Genomic DNA, 22,574 nt, shown 5'->3' with positions numbered 1-22,574 from the left:
ACAGGAAAGAACACCATCTGAACTGGGGAAGAATTAATAACTCGATTAGGTTTGCGAGTATTTCCCCTATTCCGTTTGTTTACTCTGGTCCCTGTTTCCTGGTTTCCTTCCTTCATTAGCAAAGCCCTAAAAACTCCATCATTTGCTACTTCCAGGTCCCTCACCACGAGGTCAAGGACATGAGGCTGGCAGGTTATTGCTATAATGAGGCTTCAAAGTAGACCGCGAATCTTTATATTCTATCATCTGGGAGAGAAGAGGGCAGACAAATCAGAAGGACAGTGCACATAAAGCCACATCCAGAAATTCGATGGTATGAAAATGCAAAAAACCTCGTAAAGGCTAATTAATAATGGTTTAAAGAAAACTGGCAAAAGCAGGGCCAGTGGCGCAATGGATAACGCGTCTGACTACGGATCAGAAGGTTCCAGGTTCGACTCCTGGCTGGCTCGGTGCTATTGTTCCTTGTTCTCCGGGAAGGTGTGTACTGAGTTATTTACAAACCACTGCAGGCTGTTTTATTATGAGGAGGTCCTTATAAAACCTGTGATGTTATTCTTCAATCACCACACAACCGAGAAGAATGGAGGGAAGATGGCACTGTGGCGGGGCAGGACTAGAAAAGATATACAAAAGAATAGGACAAGAATCTTGCACAAATCTTCTGTACCCACCCGTCTTGCATGAAAAACTCTCCCTTTTCAGAACACTTGCCTCTTGAGAACACAGTGCTCTCTTGAGAGTTAGTGTGAATAGAATCCTCCACGAATCCTGCTAAAGTTTCTCCAGTGTTCAGCTGTCCAAGTTCACACCGAAACAAACTACAGCGATACAGTCATAAACAACAGAGAGCAACGTTAAGTAAGGAGGGAATCAGCAGTCAGGTGTTAAAGGAACCACGAGTGAGGAGAAGCAGCTCGTAAGAGATGAGACCTTCACAGAGTAAACGAGAACGATGTGGATCTTGTGTCTATGAAGTGACTGAGATGGGTTTGGGATCTGCTGGGAAGAGCTAGCAGCAAGTTTACCTGCCCCGCAGGTATCTGCAGAACATCAATCCAATGCCACGCATAGCGTGCATCAAGCGCAGCCCAAGCTTCGCGGCTCAAAGGTGAGGAGTCCCTGTGGTCTCTGCCCTCGAGAAGAACCTTCTCGTGAAGGTCAAGGATGCACAGCATCCGGGTCCGCTGACAGAAGAAGGGCAGTAAATGGAAGAGTTTTTCCATCCTTGTCTACTGAGACCCACGTTGAAAGAGCGCGGGAGGCGGCTGATGGAATTCGGGCGACAAGCAAAGAAAAGAAAGAAGAGAAAAGAAGGAGAGCAGCTCCTTTCATCCCTGCTGAGTTGTGGCCTTTTAGGATAATCCAGCTCAAACCTTTTCTTTAAAAGCTTGGAATAGGAGATACAATTCTGGAGTCAAAAGGCAGACGCCACAAATACCACTGCCCGGGTTGCTGAGCCAATGACAACCGCTATTAATAGCAATTGTGTGTGCCGTGTAGGAGACAAGTCTTTACGAATTTGCATTCTCATTCCCTTCCTACTTTCAAACTCATTGGTACTGACACCCCCCCCACACACACACACACCTTGTAGTTATGCTTCACTCTGTTTCGGGGATTTCTAACAAGGTAATGGCTATTTAGGTTATCCAGATTACTGACAAGGTAATGGCTGTTAACCGCAGGCTGTAACCAACAGAACCATAAGTAAACGAACACCCTAATCAGATCTCTCAAGTATTTCCCAGAAAAGTGAATAATAAACCACGTTCCAGTATTTTCCCCCCTTCAAATTCATTAGGAAGATTGGAAGACTTTATCATCTTTTTATTATCAACTTGAAACCTTGGTCACTATGAAACTTTACAGCTGGAAAGTTCAGATGCCATCTGCTCAGTGTGATGAGCAGGGGTTAGGGTAAAAGAGCCTAAATGGTGATAAGGTTTCCACATTTCACTTGAATTATAAAATATTTATTCTAAATACACTGTGAAAATTTAAGTGTTTATATGGAAATCCCTAGAGCAAGTATTTGGACACTTTCTGTAAGCAAAGTTTGCTGGTAAATGAATTTAGGCTGGGCGGTAACTAAATTTGCATTTCAGTACCATTCCAACAGGGTACAGAATTGGAGGAGGAGGAAAATAGAAGAATGAAAAGAGAGGAAACAAACAGAAAACAAATTATAAAATGGTAGACCTCTATTCAAAAATCGCAATAATTACCTTAAAGGTAAATGGTCTAAATACATCAATTAAAAATCACAAATTGTCAGAATGGATTAAATATAAACAGTGGCCATAAGAAACTCACTTCAAATGTAATGATAGAGGTAGGTTTAAAATGAGAGAATAGGAAAAGATACAACATGAAATCACTAATCAAAAGAAAGCTTAAGTGAATGTATTAGTATCAGCCAAAGTAGACTTCAAAGCAAAGAAATTTACCAGCAGTAATGAAGAATGTTACACAATTATAAAGGGTCAATTGACCAAGAAGACACAACAATTCTAAAAGTTCCTGGCCACAGAGCTTCAAAACCATTCTCTTTCAATAATTAATAGATCTAGTAGACAAAAAAAATCATCGAAGAGATTGAAGAACTGAACAATGCCATCAACTAATGGATCTAATTGATCAAGATCACAATGCAAGTAGAAACAAGGATCAGTGATTGAGAGAGAGACAAGATCATATTAGAATTAAGGAATCAAGAATGGTTAGAGAATAAAAGAATGGTATCATGAAACTCATATTTTAGAAAGAGTTTCTTAGCTGTAAATACCTGGAGATTCAATTGGAGAATCTGGAAGTTGAGCATCCCACATCCACGTTTTTTTTTTCTGCTATCTCTTGAGGTCAGGGTAGTATGATCCCTTCAGAACCCCAGAATCTACTGCAGTGTCTGACAAAGTGCAGCTCCCCAGTGAATTATGTACCAAATGAATGGAAAGGAAGTGCCAGGTTCAAAAGAGCTGCACAAGAATAACATTCAATATTTGGCAAGTCATTGGATATGGGTTTGAAGGAGGAGAATGAGTCAAAGTTGACTTGGAAGCCTAAACCCAAAAGGCCAGTACAGAGGAGGTTGGGAATTGGATAGCTGGTGTGTGGATGAATGGACTACTGTGGAGAAGAACCGACAGTGATATCGTGAGCTGGAGTAGAGAAAGAGCTCATGTTTTGCAATCTAAAATCTGGTTCTCAATTCAGGCTTTGCCATTTAGCAGCTCTAGAACCTTAAGAACATAACTTCTCTGAGCTTCCATTTTATCTGGAAAGTGCAAATTATTGAAACCGAGCAGGACCCTGCAGGGCCTTCCAGGGGACAGATTTCCCCCCACCCCCAGCCCCCGTATCCCCTGCCTGCCTCTTATTTGTAGAAAAGCTTTAGCATCCTAGGCCTTCCCCATTCAAAGAGCAAATTTAATCAGAGAAGTGAGAAAATGAAGACACAAAGGAAAGCAGTCAAACAAGACAAATAATAATATTGATAGTTTAGCCATAAAACAAACTCAAGAACATTTAGTTCCTCCTTAAGGGCTATGGATAATATTCTGAGCCATATCTTTCAGTTATTTTGCAGATACTAAAACTCCCACCAGATGGAAAAAGTTGACTGCATGCTGACCAGTAGTGTGTAGATCCCAGACTTGTCAGAGCCAGAAAATTGATAATTGAGTTTCCCGAAATACCACCCTGTTACCTCACCATCAGTTAATCAGGGAATTTCACATTGGCTGATTATATACCCTGTGAATGTCTCCCTCAGACTGTGTTTAAAAACCCTTCTCTGAAAGCATTTGGGGCGTTTGGGTCTTTTGAGCCAGTTCTCCTTGCTTGGCACCCTGCAATAAATGCTGTACTTTCCTTCATCACAACCTGATGTCAGCAGACTGGCTGTGCTGCACTGGGACCATTGGCCCCAAGTTTGGTTTGGTAACATTATGATAAATAGTTTTGTTTCCAAAATTCAATTAGACTACATGAAATAATCTCCATAAATCTCTTAGCGTGATGAATGGCACATACGGCTGAAAAAAAAAAAAGCAGGGAGACTTTTCATTAAGTTCAGTTTAAGTTTTTGTAGGGAAGAATGTAGATGCAAGTGGAGATTTAGAGTGAAACAGAGAAATATGGACTGTAGACAAATTTGAGGGCTATTGACTCATTCAGTCAGTGAACTAATGTTAACTGGGCACCTCCTACTTTTCTTTCAACAAAGGAGATCATGAAAGGTGTAAGATCCACTGAGATCTCTGAGGGCAGGAAATACGACGTCATTCCAACACAAGACCAGCAAAAGACAGACACAATGAAATGTCCCTAGTGCTGAGGTCCAGATGGTCCTATCTTAGGGTGAATATCGGAAAGACATGGACTCCACCTTTCATAGGTGTGGAATCTTACCTGGGTAACATTGGTTTAAACGGAGTGATTTTCAAGTAACATTGAGTACATACACTCTTTAAAAGCTGGAAACAGATAAAGCAGATGTTCTTGGAAAATACTATTTCATATTTTACTTTCAAAACGAAAAGCATAGATTACCTGCCCTCTTTGCGCAGTGGGCAGCGCGTCAGTCTCATAATCTGAAGGTCCTGAGTTCAAGCCTCAGAGAGGGCAGCGTTAAGTCTTTTCACAGTCCGCCTGGCAAAACATGTGTCATCTGTGCTTAAAGAAATCAACACAAAGGAAAATTAGCAAATGCTGCCAGATAAGCATTTGATAAATGTTTCAATATTCTGTATTTGCTCAAGAGGATGAAATCAGCCTTCTGGTTTGTTGCACCTCTCAGTGGTTTGAGTGAAACAGACAAGAAATTTAGATTACACCAGAAAACAAAATCTATACCATATTTTTGGTCTTCCTCTCCACCCAATGGAAGAAGCAGGGGAATTTTCTTTCCTAAATTCGTGCTCTAAATGTCATCCAACCACAAATCATTTATTCTTTTAATTATGTAACAAATATTTCTTGTTAATGCACTGTTCTAGGTGCAGTTAGAAATTTGGAGCTCTTCCACACATCGTTTATTTCTCTATAAAAACAGCTGTGGTTGTTACGAGATTTTGGAAATATGACACATATGATGAGGAAGTGGGGTAACTTCTGTAGACCTCACATTCTAGAAATTGTACTAAAAGTTTATTAATTTTATGCAAATCATTTGATTTAGCTTTGCAGCTAACTCAAATATCATTATTTCTATTTGAAAGATGAAATTGAATTTCAGAGGAGTTGAATCATTTTTCTCAGGTCTAATAGCCCCAAGGAGCAAAAGGTTGTTTTTTTCTGTATGAAAAGATGTGAGGTTCTCTTTTAATTTAAGGTATAGTCTCCTAAGCAGTTTTTCTCCATACCACTTCCTTTCTTCCTTCATACATTCATAGAACAAATATTTTTAAATGAGTGGATTCATTTTTCCATTCATCAGACATTAATTCAAAATCACTTCTGTGTCTGACACCCAGGTTCAAGACTTCTAATTGTCCTTGACTCCTTCTTCTCCCTCAAATCTCTACATGCAGTGTCTTGAGACATTGTCAAATACTGTAGATCTTTCCTGCACACCCTCTCCAGAGTCTTTCTCTTTCTTCTCATTCATCTATGCCTTCATCCATTCTATAATGTTTATGGGGAATGTATTCTGTGCCAGACAGTGTACTGGGCTGGAGATGCAGAAAGACTCATGCTATTGCTAATCTCAGGAGCTAAAAAAATAAACCTCACTCAATCCCTTAATATCTTATAACTCCTTTGTCATTCTCTTCAGTTCTGGTTTCCCTATTTCCTACCTATTTGGCATTCAAAATTAAAAACCTTTCATAAAATGTTACCTTGATCATGTAAGCCATCTGCGTGGAATTTTTTCAAGGGTTCTTAAGCCTCCACAATGTTTTCTCCAATGTATCTTCATGTGTCCAGGCTTTTCAATCACTGTTTCCCTCCATGTCTATTTTACACACACGCACACGCACATACACCCCCTCCAACTGAACTGGTATATTTCTGAACACAGGATCCCTACCTCCATGCCTGTTCCTTCCATCCTGTGTTCACTCTTCATCTGTACACTTCAATGTCCATATATTTTTCCTTCGCTCTGATACGTCTCGCCTCTAAATTCCTATGGCTCTTGTATGTAACAGTATGTATTTTTGTTCTTGCATATAGTGTAAGTATGTAACTTCTCAAGACCCAACTCAGCAAGAATCCAATAACTATCTCAGAAACAATGCTAGGTGGAGGTTTCCGTGGTGTAGTGGTTATCACGCTCGCCTGACACGCGAGAGGTCCTTAGCTCGAAAGCGAGCGGAAACAAGTGCTGCCTTTTGCTTTCCACCATCGGGAAAATTCAGCCCACCGCCTCCCCTAAAAGGAACCAGTGATCCTCCCACTTATGTTCCTTTGCTGCTTTAGTTTCGTGCTTAAGAGACAGGTAATCAACCTGAGATACTCCTCCCGCATTAGCCTGGTGTTCTGCGTGAGTCCTCTCAACTGGGATGTGATCTCTTCCGTCCCGGAAAATCTGAAACCTGTACTTTTGCCGCCAGACTTTTCCCAAGGCGACTTTCTCCCTTCCTTACCAGAGGAATAGGTACCAACCGCGCGCTTGCCTCAGAGTATCTTTGAGAGGATGTGCCCTTACTCCAGCCTGATGGCCTTGACTTTTCCTGACCTTCTGGCCGGCCCCAAAAGAAGGAATGACGTGGATGGAGATGATCCCCTGAAAAACGGGAGGAAAGGGGGAAGATCAGAGGTGGGGAATTAGCTCAAGTGGTAGAGCGCTCGCTTAGCATGTGAGAGGTAGTGGGATCGATGCCCACATTCTCCAGCCTTTTATCGGCTCAACTGAGGAGCTCTTGTTGATAACAGCAAATCTTCCAAAGTACAGAAAGAAATGAAAAAACGATACACTTTGGACCCTTCTCTGGGCAAGGACAAAACGGGGCAATGCTGGCTCTGCTGGCCTTTGGTATGTACATGTCTCATTAATGATAAATCAAGTAGATTAAAAAAATAAAAAAACACATTGAAAATGTAACACCATGCACCAATGGGTGGAATTGACCTTATAAAGGAAAATCACAATGAGGTTCTACCAAAGAGTTGAAAGAAAAGCAAGATCATATCAAAACTTAAGAAATCAAAAATGGTCAGAGTGAAGCAGAGGGACATTATGAAAACAAATATTTTCAAAAGCATTATTTAGCTGCAAATGCCAGCGAGACTGAAAGTAGTGAAACTGGAAGAGGATCATTCCTTGTCCATATTTATCCTTCTGGCTCCAGAGATCTGTGTGGTCAGATTCGTTCTGAATCACCTGAGCCTACTGCCCAGCACAGAGCAGCTCCCCAATGAATATGTACTGACTGAATGAAAAGGAAGGGATAGATTCAAGAGGGCGTCATAAGAATAATGTTCAGTATTGGCAGGGCAGTGGATGTGGACTTTGAAGGAGGAGGATGAGCCAAAATTGACTTGCAAGTCTAAGCCCAAAAGGCCAGCACAGAGGAGGTTGGGAATTAGATAGAGTGTGGATGAATGAGCTATTGTGGAGAAGAACAGACAGTGAGATCACGAGCTAGAGCAGGAAAAAAGATCCCAATTTGGAATCTAAAAGTCTGTTTCTCAATTCATACTTTGCTGCTTAGCAGCTCTGGGACCTTTGAAACATTACTTAACTTTTCTGAGCCTCCATTATATCTGAGAAATGCAAATCATGATACATACTTTTGTTACCAAAATTCAATTTGAATATATGAAATCATCTCCATACATTTCTTAGTATAATTGTAAGGCTGAAACAAACGAGGAGATTTTTTTGTGGCATGTGGGATCCTCCCGGACCGGGGCACGATTCCGTGTCGCCTGCATCAGCAGGTGGGCTCTCAACCACTGCGCCACCAGGGAAGCCCAACAAGGAGGTTTTTTATTAAGTTCAGTTTGTGTTTTTTGTAAGAATAATGTCTCCAGTCATGTATATCCAAGTGGAGATTTAGAGTGAGACAGAGAGATATGGACTGTAGACAAATGTGAGGAGTATTCATTCACTCAGTCAGTCAGTGAACTAATATTAACTGGGCACTGTTCAAAAGTTTCTTTTGAACGTAAGGTACCAAGGAAAGTATAAGAGTGACTGAGATCTCTGAAGGTGGGAAGAGGCAGATCACTGGAACCCAAGAGGGAAAAAGAGCTGTAAAAGACCTGTACAATTCTTGGGTACTGCAAGCCAGAGTGTCCAATTGCTGGGTGTATACTGGAAAGGTGTGGACTCCACAATTCCTGGATGTGGAACACTTCAGGTGCAGCTTTGGTTTAAATGGAACGATTTACAAGTAACATTGATTACATTCTTCAAAAGCTGGAAACTGATGGATATATCTGGAAAATAAAATTTCATATTTCATTTTCAAAGCAAAGAACAAAAAACATCTGCCCTCTTAGCGCAGTAGGCAGCGCGTCAGTCTCATAATCTGAAGGTCCTGAGTTCGAGCCTCAGAGAGGGCAGGTGTTTTCATCTTTTACCGAGCAACAACAACAAATATCTCCCGTTAGTCCCTTCCTCGTGGAGCTACACCCCAGTCGGGAGGAGTGGGAAAAACTGAACAAGAAGCAAGTAAGAAAAAATGCATCATAAGCACATGAGGAAATGTGTGCTGGGGTGTAATCATTAGGCAGTAAAGGGGCTCGGGATTATGGAGGTGGCACGTTCAGCTTTCAGCGGAAGAGTCAGGAAAGATATTGTGTTGAAGATGCCTTTTAGTCTCTCCTTTCACGCTTGCTGAAATCCTTGTGCCCGAAGTTTTTCTAATTCAGCTCACTTTCAGTCTTCAGGGAATGAATCCTCCGTGTCATTGGTTTATAGACAAGGAAGGAAAACCTGAAAAAAGCTGTGAGGGAGTGAACATGGTCTGTACTGGACAGTGTTGGCCTTTCCATCTCAACATTCATGGTTTTTGGCTAGCGGGAGGGTGGACCTCTCACCTCTGTTTCCGAACAGAGAGATCCTGGTGAAAACAAGGTCTTTCCACTATTTTGTACTTGAATTTTATGGGGCAGTTGGCCTGAGGAAAGAAGGAAGGCTGTTGAGGGGCACCTAGAGAGACAAGGCATACGGCAGAATTTGTCCTTCTGAAGTCTGAGTAGCCTGGGTCTGCGAGAGAATCAGAAAGACCCAGACGGTCAAACAACAAAAACAGCAACAACAAGAAAAAAAAAATTGTGAAACCAGAGGAATTCTTGGGAAAACTCATGAAAGAAGAATAGGAGTAGGATCTTTGGGTAGCTCTTCCTTAAGAAGGTTTCTTACCCATCTGTCCCAACCCAACCATCACAGTCCAAATCAACACCTTCAGAAATATCTCCAAAAAAAATGAAACAATCAGGTGGTATTTAATTTCCACAAAAACAACCCCAGATAGAATTTTTCCTCTTTGCACAGGCAGCTTAAATATGGTTTAAAATGTGTGTGTGGGGGGGGGCCGATCCCAGGAGGTAATGCAGGAAATATATTAATCAGCATTAGTGATCAGATCCTGATGAGGTCCAAAAAAATTGAGAAAAGAGAGCATCATGATTCTGCCATGCTGAGCTGTGAACAGCCCTTGCACTTTGCTTTTCACAGAGAGACTTCCCTTTCCCTCAACTTGAGCTTAAGCTTCTTCAGACACAAAGAATCCTTTGGGTGAAGTTCTTCGAGAACTTCTGTGAATAGGTTGGCCTTCAGCAAACCCAACATTTGCTTAAGTCAGTGGCACACACTCTTGCAATAAGATAGAAAATGTCTTACATTTTGACTCTGTTGTAGGTATTTGGTAACCAGGCTCTGTCTGGGCTAGTTTCCCAGTTGCCCACAGAGGACCTTTCTTCACCTCTCAGCTCCTGACTAATACATCTTCTCATTTTGAATCAGACTTAGTAATAAGGTACCTACTTCTAGGTACTCAGTCCCTGAATCACATGTCACTTTACTACTGACAGCATCCCGCATAGCTAATGACTCTTATTGTGATTTCAATCTATTACATCAACTTATGCCACCTTCCTCACAAAGTGTCTTATGAAGTGCTTTAGAAAGTGTCTTATGAAGTTTTAGAAAGTGTCTTATGAAGTTTTTCTTTTTAAATTTCTTGTCTCTCCTCTAGAATATAAGGATCTTTAGGCTCAAATCACTGTGTCCTCAGTGCCTGGAGTTAAGGCATAAATATGGCATCTGTCTTGAAATGGAAGTAATAGGTAAATGAAGTTAATAGGCAGATCAAATACAAGTTAATAATTTAATAAATCATTTTATTAACTTCCAAAATGTTAATCCCTGCATCTTCCAATTCATTTTGCTCTTTCTTTATGACTTATTTGATGTTTTGAATTTTATTGATGAATGGCAGTTTATTTATAATGCATAATTTTAATTTTTCCCAGACAGAATTTTCTACCTTCTAATTAGTGAATAACAAATAAAGGTGTAAGGGACCACAGATGTTTAAGACTCCTGTTATAAAACAGTCACAACTGATAACAGCTTGAAGTTGGGTGAAAACTAGAACTGAATTTAAAGCCTATTTCCTTTTGCATGTATTTCCTCCAAACATTTTCTTCTACACAGGTTCTTAATTTCCACTTTCTTTCTCTCTTCAACAGTGAAGCCCAAAAATGTTCCCTTGTCTCTTCTTCTAGGTGTCAGGATGAAGAGAGCTTGAGGATTTGGAGGCTTGTGAGAATTCTTATACAGGTAGACCACAAATCTTTGACATTGCGCAGCTTAGAGGCTGCAGGGAAGAAGAGGAGACGGTAGTCATGTTCGGAATGATGACAATGTAGACAGTGTAGCAGACTTCTCAGGGTAATCAAGTGTCTTGAAAACAGTTTATTTTTTGTGGGACCAATGACAAAATGATGACATATATGATTATAGTTTGTAGGATCCCAACTATTTCTCCGTGATTTTCTCTTAGGGAGTGGGAACTTGGGATACAGGTGAAGAAAGATTAAAAAGGAATGAAATAAATCCTCTTTCAGAACCATGTGCTAGAAATTGCACTAAAATTTTATTAATTTATGCAACTTGTTTGATTTAGCATTGCAGCTAACCCATGCATCTATGCCTTCATCCATTCTATGTTTATGGAAAATGTATTCTGTACCAGACAGGGTACTGGGCTGGAGATGCAGAAAGACTCATGCTACTGCTAATCCCAGGAGCTAAAAGAATAAACCTCAATCCCTTAATATTTTATAACTTCTTTTTCGTTCTCTTCAATTCTGGTTTCCCCCACCCTTCATAAAATGTTACCTTGATTATGTAAGCCTTGTGCCTGGATTTTTTTCAAAGGTTTTTAAGCCTCCACAGTTTTCTCCCCAGTGTATCTTCATGTGTACAGGCTTTTCAATCACTTTCCCTCCATGTCTATTTTACACACACACACACACACACACACACACACACACACACACACACAAGCACTCCAATTGAACAGGTATATTTCTGAACACAGGAATTCCTCCAAGCCTGTTCCTTCCACCCTGTGCACGCTGTTCCCTCCATCTTCACCCCTAAATGTCCGTATTTTTTCCTTCACTATGATATGCTCTCGCGTCTTATTTCCGATGGCTCTTGTCTGTAATATCTTGTATTTTTTATTGTTCTACCCTACGGTGTAGATATGCAAATCCTCATGACCTGCCTCAGTAACAACAGAGAAATATCTTAAAACAGCACAAAACGTGAGTTTCCGTAGTGTAGTGGTCATCACACTCGCCTAACACGCGAGAGGTCCTCGGTTCGAAACCGAGCGGAAACAACTGATGCTTTTTTTGCCTTCCATCATGCGGGGAAAATCAGCCCTCCGCCTCCCTTAAAAGGAACCAGTGGTCATCCCACTCCTGTTGGTTTGTCGTTTTCATTTCGTTTTTAAGAAACATAAACATCCTGAGATAGACCTGTTGAGTTAGCCGGCCGTTCTGGGTGACTCCTCCCAACTGGGAAGTTTTCCCTTCTATCCCGGAAAATCTGAAACGTGAAATTTTGGGATGCCAAGCTTTTCCCATGGGTACTCCCCGCCTCCTTTTCCTTAGAAGAGGAATGGGTACCAACCGTGCTCTTGCCTCAGGGCATCTTTGAGAAGACTTGCCCTTAGCAGAGTCAGGGTTTCAAGTGAATGATGGGGATGGGACTCTGAAAAACTCGGGGAAAAAGGTAAGTGAAGTGTGGGGGATTAGCTCAAGTGGTAGAGCGCTCGCATAGCATGTGAGAGGTAGTGGGATCGATGCCCACATTCTCCAGCTTTTGCTCTCAGTCGAGGAGCTCTGACTGATAACTGCAGATCTTCTAACCTGTAGAAAGAAATGAGAAAATTAGACACTTTGCACCCAGCTCTGGGCAAGGACATGACAGAGCAGCGCTGGCTCACTGGCCTTTGGTATGTGCCTTTACTATCAGCCTATAATTTATTCTCTGTTTTTTCAGAATAGCTGGTCATCTCAAGGGATATGCCCAATTCCTTTTTATTCCTGTTTCTTCCTGCTACTTAGCCACAAGGTGGTACAGTCCTGAGAAGCACAGGGCAGAGCCGGGTCAATAAAGCCCCAGCTTTCTTGTCGGGGACTGAAACCGAGTACCCCAAGTGACCAGAAAATATCAGGAAAGACACCGTAGAAAGCAAACACGTGAAGTTATTAGTGAACTTCTGGTTGCACCTGCGAGCTGTGACTAAGTGGCTCTGATCCTAAACAACCTACCATGGACTTTGAGAACTGAAGTGATAGTGCACTGCCCAAGTCCACACTGGTCACTGGACTGCACACACTCCAGAGATCTCCAAATAGCATCAGAAAGGCTTTGGGAATGGACTGGACTATGAAAGCACAACACACAGAAGGCTGTTCGGTACCTGGAATTTGAACACAAGGCAGTCAGGTGCCTGCATATGCAAGATTGGCAATATTCCCCATAAGCTTTGAACAAGACATAAAGCCTTATAATGTAATACAAAAATGGCCAGGTTATAATCCAAAATTATTCAGCATATGAAGAACCAAGAAAAATCTTAATTCGCTTGAAAAGAGAATCAACAGATACCAATACTGAGATGACACAAATATTGGAATCCTCTGACAAATACTTTCAATGCTGTGAGAACTAGGGGTGAGAACTCTTTGAAATGAATGTAATGTTAGGAAGTCTTAGCAAAAAATAGGAAGATATACATCCAAGTTGCAACTTCAGAACTGAAAAAATATATTAACCAAAATTATAAAGAACATCTCACTGGATTGTCTCAATAGGAGAAGGAGATGACTGGAAAAAGTCAGTGAATGTATAGATAGAACAATAGTAACTACTCAATCAAAATGACATAGAGAAAAGTGTATTTTAAAAGATGGACGGAGCCTTAGGGACAAATAGGAAAATAACAAAGTTCTTACATTCACATCATTGGAAACCCAACAGAGGAAGGGAAAGAGGTCTTTGAAAAGAGGCGGTGGGGGGAACACTGGAAATATTAATGGTTGAAAACTCCCCAAATTTGGCAAAAGATATAAACCAGAATAAAAACATTCAGCAACGCTATAGCAGCATAAAACCAAATAAATCTACACCCAGACATATGACAATTAAACTGCTGGAAACAAAAGAGGAAAAAAATGCTTGAAAGCACCAGAAGAAAATGAAAGGGAAACTGCAATCTGAATGATTGTGGATTTCTCATCAGAAACCATAAGAACCGTAAAGAAATGACATGACTTTTATTAAATGCTGAAAGAAAAGACCTGCCACTCCAGTAGCTAAATATAACAAAAATACCCTTCAGACATAAAGGTGAAAGAAACACATTCTCATTTGAGGTAAACTGAGAGAATTCATTGCTAACAGAAGTGCTAGAAAAGAGGAATGTCGTGAGACAAGAAAAAAATGATACCAGAAGGAAACAGAAGAGCATAAGTGAAGGAACAGTTAACCAAAATTTCAGAAACAGAAACCTGTTTGAAATAAAATGATGTTTATTGGGACTGCAGCCTGGGAGACACAGATTCAAGAAGCACATGAGTCGTGTTCCACTGGACTACAAAATGAAGGAAGCTTATTAAAGGGAAAAACTGCGAGGCCACACAGTTAGTTACCTAAGTTGTTTGTCCATAATTATAATTGGAACTGGCAAGAAGCAAGACTGCTTGTTAAGCAAGAATTGGTTAGGGTCTACAATGGTTACATAGTTACAAGTGGACCTTGAGACTATAAGTTTGCAGCTTGTGGAAGTTGCTCCAGATATGGCTGCTGGTGTCCTTGGGTTTGGTACAGTTCAAAGTTCAAATTCTCAGTGATGTAGGGACTGGTCTAAGACCACATCCTCAGTGGCCATCACCCTATTTTTATATGCCTGAACTATGATTACTCCATTATGATTTCAGTTTGTCATCAGAACCATAACAAAGAAGCAAATAACTGGGTAAATATAATAGACTCTTATGTTACTCTTCAATTCTTTAAAGTATATTTGATGCTTGAAAGTGAAAATTATTACATTATCTGGTGGAGTTTTCATTGTATCTATATGTATTATATACATAATATAAAGGGGTTATGGTAAAGGGACTAAATGGTGGTGAGGTTTCTATACTCAATTTGAATGGTAATTTATTGATTCTAAGTATACTGTGAAATATTAAGGATGTGTATGGTAATCACTAGACCAGCTACTAACAATGTTTAAATAAGTCAAGTGAAGGTAGGAAGGAAGAGGAACAAAGAAATATGAAAAACAAAGGGAACAAACCATTAATAAATTATTAACTAGTAAATGCAAACTTATTAATAATAATATGATGTGAGTTTCTTATAGTCAGCATATTTATTTTTAATATATTCTGGCAATCCAGATATATCAATTAAAAATCACAGTTTGTCAGTGTATTAAAAATAAATATGCTGATTATAAGAAACCCATTTCAAATATAGTTAAATGTGAGATTAAAAGCTATATTCAAGAGTAAAGGAGATATAGGAGATTAAAAGAAAAGAATGGGAAAAGAGACCCCACACAAGCATTAATCAAAAAAGATAAAGTGGATATATTAATATAAGACAAAGTGGATTTTGAAAGCAAAGAAAATTGCCAGGTATTACTTGAGAAGGTATGCAATTATAAGATGTCAGCTCATTAACAAAATAACTATCCTAAATGTGTATGCCTCTGACCACAGAGCTTCAAAACCCATAAACAATAGCTAATGAAACTGAAAAGAAAAATAGAAAAATCCACAATTATTGCTGCAGATGTCAACAATCCTGTCTCTTTCACTGATGGGCCTAGTAGATAACAAATCAGGGAATACATCAAGGGACTAAACACTAACCACCACTGGATCTAAATCACCTTATTAAGTAAAATTGCAATGTGGGTAGAAGAAGTTGAGAGAAAAGCAAAATCATATCCAAATTAGGAAATCAAAAATGGTCAGTGTGAAGCAGAAAACTAGTATTTCAGAAAGAGTTACTTAGCTACCAAGGCCAGGGAGACTGAAAGTGGTGAAACCGGAAGTGGATCATTCCGTGTCCATATTTATCCTCCCTGCTCCTGAGGTATGGGTGGTCAGATTCATTCTCAGTGGCTTGAGCCTACTGCAGTGCCTGGCACAGAGCAGCTTCCCAACAAATATGCACTGAATGAATGGAAAGGAGGTGATGGAGTCAAAAAAGCTGCACAAGAATAATGTTCAGTATTTGGCAAGTCATTTGATGTAGGTTTTGAAGGAGGAGAATAAGCCAAAGTTGACTTGGAAGTCTAAGCCCAGAAGTCCAGCACAGAGATTGGGAATTAGACAGGTGGTGTGTGGATGAATGGGCTACTGTGGAGAAGAACAGACAGAGAGATCATGAGCTGGAGCTGAGAAAGAGCTCACAGTTTGGAATCTAATAATTTTTCTCCGTTCATACTTTGCTGTTTAGCAGCTCTGGGACCTTAGAAAAACTACCTAACTTCTCTGAGCCTCCATTTTATCTGGAAAGTGCAAAATACGATACAGAGTTTTGTTGCCAAATTCAACTGGACTACATGAAATAATCTCCATAAATCTCTTAGTACGATTTAGCACATAAGGTTGAAACAACAAGGTGGCTTTTTGTTAAGTTCAGTTTGTGGTTTTTGCAGGGAGAATGTCTCCAGTCATATAGCTACAAATGGAGACGTAGAGTAAGACAGAGAAGTACAGACTGTAGACAAATTTGAGGACTATTGATTCACTCAGTGAAATAATATTAACTGGGCTCCTATGTTTCTTTCAACAAAGGAGATGATGAAAGGTGTAAGATTGACTGAGATCTCTGAGGGCAGGAAAAAGCGCGTAACTGGAACACAAGACTAACAAAAGACAGCACATTGTCTCCAGTCAAGAAACCCAGATGATCTTATCTGTAGGTGAATACCGGAAAGGCATAGACTGCATCATTCCTGATTTGGGGCATTGGCTTATTGGAATGATTTTCAAGTACCATTGATTGTATTTATTAAAAGCTAGCAGCTGATAAAATAGTGGTGGTTGGAAAGTACTGTCTCCTATTTTATTCTCAATGAGTAAAACTCGAGCTATCTGCCCTCGCATCAGTCTCATAATCTGAAGGTCCTGAGTTCGAGCCTCAGAGAGGGCAGGCAGGTCATTATCTTTCCATAGTCTTTTGAAAAATGAGCCAGCCTTTGCTTAAAAGGGTGAAATTAGATTTCAAGTTTGTTGCACTTCCCAGTAACTTCAGTAAAATCATTGGTGAAAACACTTAGATTATACCAGAAAACACAAGTTATATCACACTTTTGATCTTCCTCTCCATCTGATGGAAGAAGCAGGGGAGAGTTCTCTTCCAAATTTGGGCCCGGAAGGTCAGCCATTGGCAGTTAAGGAATGGGGAGGTGTAAAATCATTTATTCTCTTAATCATGCAACAAATATTTATTAGTGGACCCCTCTAGGTGCAGTGATTCAAGAGTGAATAAAACCTCAAACTTGCCTCCCTTATAGAGCTACATCCCAGTTAAGAGGCGTAGGAGACACAGACAAGATGCAAATAAGAAAACTGCATAATAGCTAGGTGAGAAGATGTCTGCTGCGGGGTAATCATTAGGCCATCAGGGGGCTGGGAGAGTGGAGGTTCAGCTTTCAGGAAAGTTGTCACCTTGAGATACGTTTTAGTCTCTTCTTCCTTCTTGCTTGCTGAAATCCTTGCGCCCCAATTTTTCTAACACTGTCAGTAGAGTCAGTTTTACCTGTCCAGGCAAGCGGGGGTTACAAGAGCTTTTTGCACATAAGGCAGGTGGACTTCGCTGGATAAATAGTGGTACCTGATACATCCTTCACATGTTTCTACACGTGGAAGATGAGATCTCCAGAATTCTCTAGGTGATTCACAGCAACTGGTGCAGGGTCAGAACAATAGGAAATGATTAGCAAGCGTTAGCTACCGCTTTTGCCTGTGGAGTGCTGTCCTTACTCACGAGTTTGTACTATGGGCGCTCATTAGAGGCTTGAAGAATGGATTTACAGATTGAGATTAAAACCCACTAACGTTCTCTTCTTGGAAAGAACAGGCTAAGGTTTCCCTTAGTCCCTGGGTAAGGAAAGAGCCCTAAATGAGTTTGAAAAAATGAATGTTCCCTAGGAAAAGCAGGATGCTTTCCAGTCTGATCGCAAGCTGGGTCTCAGCCTACTGGTGACTGCTCAGGATGTCCGGACGCTTAAGCAGCCGATCTGCAGAACGTCCACGGTGGAGAGAAACAATCTTGGTTTCATATCCGCAATTTGAAAGGCAAATGCAACAGACCTGTTGTCTACTGACCTTAAGAATGAAACAAACAAAAGAAACTTTGTTTCTTTCATGATGAAAAAAAACAAAATCAAACCCCAAAATCTTTACCATTATATCTGACTAAAATTGTGACTAGAAAACTCAAAATATCTGACAGATATTTAGGATGAGAAGGGATTCTGACCTGTGGAGCATCAGTGTTTTTTGTTGAACTTTTCTTGTTTGAGCAGTTTTTTCTTGATTTTGTGTTGATATTTCCTGACCATTCCTTCATTTCTTTCAAATTAAAGACTGAGTAAAAGCCCTGATTTCCAGTTTCCAATGTTCTCTTGAAAATTCTTCCTCTTCCCTCTGCTACCTCATCCTTGTCCAGGATCCTAGTGTCTTACTATGCCAATCCTATCTTTCTCTGGAAGACAGGAGGAGGGATGAAGCCCTACCCAGCAACCTGGGCCACGTTGAGAGGGCTTAATTGTGCAGGTGAGAGGGCTGCAGAAGCCACCCCTCCTCTCCTCCTAGGTGGCCATATTTCCAAAATCTCTAACAATCACAACTCTGTTTTATAGAGAAATACATGACATGTGAGACAGCCCCGCAATTCCAGCTGGGCACCCTACCCAGCTGGGACCTTTACTTGCTTTCTGGCAATTCAAAAGAGTGAAATGGGTTCAGAGCTAGATCATTCCCATGATGAAATACTATAGATCTCACTTCCCCCACCCCACTCCTTAATAGAAACAGTAGTATTTCACTGTGCTTTTGCTGAAGTCATATTTTCTCTCAGGTCCTCTTTGGTGGCAATGAAATAACCTTGCGGCAGCAGGTTAGACCCATACAACTGGTTAGGGCACATGTCTAGAATGACCCCAGGTCAACAAGAGGGTTAGAGCATGGGAATTAGGTTGAATGTTACAAAGCCTTCTTGGCACTGGGAGCTAGTGAGAAAGATATCTATTTTCCCCAGTTTTGCTCCTTCATTCCTTCTCCACAGGCACCTGAGTCCTCAGAGCTTCTCCCCTGAACCCAACTCCAGGAAATATTGGATTTTCTTTAAAAATGACAATTTATACGTTTATATTTCACACAGAAGACAGCACAGACTCAGTCTTTGACCAATACTCTTTGTCATTGTATTACAACAAGGAAGGAAAACCTGCTGTGGAGGGAGTGAACATGATCTGTACTGGACTGTGCTGGCCTTTCCATCTCAACATTCATGGTTTTGGGCTAGTGGGAGGGTGGACCTCCCACCCCTGTTTTCCAAACAGAGAGATCCTGATGAAAAGAAGGTCTTTCCACTATTTGTAATTGACATTTATGGGGTCTATTGACCTGGGAGAAGAGGGAAGGATGTTAAGGGACACCTAGAGAGACAAGATGTACAAAAGAATTTGTGGGTGTGAGGTCTGAGCTTCCTGGGTCTGGAAGGGGTCGAAAAAGACCCAGATGGTCAAAAACAAAACAAACAAGAAAATATGAAATTAGGGGAATTCTTAGAGAAAACTCATAAAGAAGAATAGGAGTAGGATCTTTGGGTAGTTCTTCCTTAAGGAGGTTCCTTACCCACCTGTCTCAACCCAAACGTTGTAGTACCTGCAATGACAGTTCAAATCAACACCTTCAGAAATATCTCTCAAATTATGAAACAGTCAGGCGGTATTTACTTTCCACACATAGAATCCAAAATAAATTTTTTCCTCTTTGCACAGGCAGCTGAAATATGATTTAAAATGGGGGTGGGGGATCCCAACAGGTAATGCAGGAAATATATTTATCAACACTAGCGATCAGAACCAGATGAGGTCCAAAGACAGGAAGGAAAGATAAAGAGGGTCATGATTCTGCCATGCTGAGCTGTGAACAGCCCTTGCACTTTGCTTTTCACTGAAAGACTTCCCTCACTTTCAACTTGATATTAAACGTCTTCAGGCACAGAGAATCCTGCGGATGCTGCTCTTGGAGACTCTGTGAATGGGTGCTCCTTCAGCACACCCAACATTTGCTTAGGCCAGAGTCACACAGTCTTCAAATGAGATGGAAAATTTCTCGCATTTTGGCTCTGCTGTGGGTATTTGGTAACCGGGCTCTGTCTGGGCTAGTTTCCCAGTTGTCCACAGAGGGCCTTTCTTCACCTCTCAGCTCCTAACTCATACGTCTTTTCATTTTGAATCAGACCTAGTAAGGTGCCTACTTCTTGGCATTCAGCCGCTAAATCAAATGTTACTTTGCTACTGAGACCACCCCCCCCCCCATAGCTAATGTCTCTTATCGTGATTTCAGTCTATCACATCAATTTATGCCACCTTCCTCACAAACACTCTCTGGTTCAGAAAGTGTCTTATGAAGTTTTTCTTCTTAAATTTCCTGTTTCTCCTCTAGAATATAAGGATCTTTAGGCTCAAATCACTGTTTTGCCCTCACTGTGTCCTCAGTGCCTGAAGTTAAGGCATAAATATGGCTTCTGTCTTGAAATGAAAATATTAGGTAAGGCTAAGGAATAGGTAGATCAAATATTGAACAGTTAATAATTTAATAAATGATTTCATTAACTTCCAAAATGTTAATCTCTGCATCTGTCGATTTATTTTACTCTTTCTTTATGCCTTATTCGATGTTTTGAATTTTATTGATGAATGACAACTTATTTATACTGTATAATTTAAAATTTTCCCAGACAGAATCTTCTACTTCTACTGTAATTAGTGAATAACAAATAAAGATGTAAGAGAACACAGATGTTTAGGACTCCTGTTATAAAACAGTCACAACTGATAACAGTTTAAAGTTGGGTGAAAACTGGAACAGAATTAAAACCCTATTTCCTTTTGCATGTATTTTCTTCTACACAGGTTCTTAATTTCCAGTTTCTCTTCAACAGTGAAGTCCAAAAATGTTCCCTCTGTCTCTTCTTCTTTTTCCCACGGCCACTCTCTCCTCCCTTCCTTAGCAGAGGAATAGGTACCAATCATGCTCTTGCCTCAGGGCATCTTTGGGTAGCTGTGCCCTGAGTCCAGTCCTGGTTTCACAATAAGGACCTTGAAATTTTCTGAAGTTTGGGTCACCCAGAAGAGTGACTAATGAAGTGGAGATATTACTCTAAAATATTTGAGGAAAGGGGCCAGAGTGATAAGTGGGGGATTAGCTCAAGTGGTAGAGCGCTCGCTTAGCATGTGAGAGGTAGTGGGATCGATACCCACATTCTCCAACTTTTACTCTTTGAACCACGGAGCTCCAGCTGACAACTGCAAATCTTCCAACCTGTAGAAAGAAATGAGAAAATCACACTTTGGATCCTTCTCCAGGCAAGGACAAGACAGGACAGCACTGGTTCTACTGGCCTTTTTTATGTACCTCTACTATCAACCTATAATTTATTTTCTGTTTCTTCAGAATAGCTGGTCATCTTAAGGGATATGCCCAATTCCTCTTTTTATTCCTGTTTCTTCCAGCTACTTGGCAGCAAGGCAGCAGAGTCCTGAGAAGTGCAGGGCAGAGCGGGGGTCAATAAGACCCCAGCTTTCCTGTCACTGATTGAAACCAGGAACCTCAAGTAACCAGAAAATATCAGGAAAGCAAACACAAGAAGTTATTAGTGAACTTCTGGATGCACCTATGAGTTGTGAATAAATGGCTCTGATCCTAAACAACATACCATAGGCTTTGAGAACTGGCTAAGCAAGGTTTGGTTGGGGTCTGCGATGGTTACATAGTTACAAGGGGGAATCTTGAGACCATAAAGTTGCAGCTGGTTATGTTGTTCTCAACAGGGCAAATGGCATCCTTGGGTTTGGCAAAGTTCAAAGAAAATTCAAGTTCTCACTGATGTAAGGAGGTGTCTGAGACCAGATTCTCAATGGCAGATGTCTCCATTTTTATATGCCTGAACTATGATGACTCCATTCTCATCAGAACAACAGCAGAGAAGGAAATATCTGGGTGAATAGGATAGACTATTATGTTTCTCTTGAGTTCTTTGAAGTATGTTTAATGTTTGAAAGTGAAAAGTACAGCATTGTCCCATGGAGTTTTCATTGTATCTACATGTACTATATACATGACATAAAATGATTATGGTAAAGGGACTGAATGGCAGTGAGTTTTCTATATTCAACTTGAATAGTAATTTATTGATTCTAAATATACTGTGAAATATTAAGGATGTATAGAGTAATCACTAGAGCAGCTACAGATAATGTTTAAATAAGCTGAAAGAAGGTAGGAAAAGAAACAAAGAATAAAAAATAAGGGAACAAACCATTAATAAACTATTAAATAGTAAATCTATATGCAAATTTATCAATAATACCATTAAATATACATTATCTAGACACACCCATAAAAATCAGAGATCGTCAGAATATACTAAAAATAAATATGCTGACCTTAAGAAGCTCTTTTCAAAGGTGTTAATATATGAGATTAAATGTTATAAACAAGGTTAAAGTTACACAGGAGATTGATAGTAAAGAATGGGAAAAGAGACACCACACAAGCATTAATCAAAAAGAGCCGAAGTGGATATATTCATATCAGACAAAGTGGACTTTAAATTTCCAGTTATTAAGTGAGAAGTTACATAATGATAAGGTGTTCTTTGACATTCTGTGAGCTTGGAAGCTGGAAGGAGAAAGCGGAGACAGTGGTCACATCTGGAATGCTGACAATGTAGACAGTGTAGTAGCCTTTTCAGGATAATAAAATATCTTGAAACCACTTTATTCTTTGGGGAACCAGTGACAGTTTGGTGACATATATGATTATGGGTTGTAGGA

At 40.3% G+C, this 22,574-nt stretch overlaps 6 non-coding genes across 6 annotated transcripts; all 6 read left to right on the top strand.

Moving 5' to 3' along the window:
* Positions 1–379: 379 nt before the first annotated feature.
* On the top strand, positions 380–452 carry TRNAR-ACG (transfer RNA arginine (anticodon ACG)). Its single transcript has one exon. It is a non-coding gene; the product is annotated as a tRNA-Arg (tRNA).
* Positions 453–4,556: 4,104 nt separating this feature from the next.
* Positions 4,557–4,629, top strand: TRNAM-CAU (transfer RNA methionine (anticodon CAU)). Its single transcript has one exon. It is a non-coding gene; the product is annotated as a tRNA-Met (tRNA).
* Positions 4,630–6,768: 2,139 nt separating this feature from the next.
* TRNAA-AGC (transfer RNA alanine (anticodon AGC)) lies at positions 6,769–6,841 on the top strand. Its single transcript has one exon. It is a non-coding gene; the product is annotated as a tRNA-Ala (tRNA).
* A 1,603-nt stretch (positions 6,842–8,444) lies between these two features.
* Positions 8,445–8,517, top strand: TRNAM-CAU (transfer RNA methionine (anticodon CAU)). Its single transcript has one exon. It is a non-coding gene; the product is annotated as a tRNA-Met (tRNA).
* Positions 8,518–11,737: 3,220 nt separating this feature from the next.
* TRNAV-AAC (transfer RNA valine (anticodon AAC)) lies at positions 11,738–11,810 on the top strand. The gene has a single exon. It is a non-coding gene; the product is annotated as a tRNA-Val (tRNA).
* Positions 11,811–20,934: 9,124 nt separating this feature from the next.
* Positions 20,935–21,007, top strand: TRNAA-AGC (transfer RNA alanine (anticodon AGC)). The gene has a single exon. It is a non-coding gene; the product is annotated as a tRNA-Ala (tRNA).
* Positions 21,008–22,574: the final 1,567 nt, after the last annotated feature.

Source organism: Aethalodelphis obliquidens, unplaced genomic scaffold, assembly GCF_003676395.1.
Source record: "Aethalodelphis obliquidens isolate GAN/ISIS:26980383/991018 unplaced genomic scaffold, ASM367639v1 scaffold34, whole genome shotgun sequence".
Taxonomy (NCBI): Eukaryota; Metazoa; Chordata; class Mammalia; order Artiodactyla; family Delphinidae; genus Aethalodelphis; species Aethalodelphis obliquidens.
This window is presented reverse-complemented; position numbering and strand designations above follow the sequence as displayed.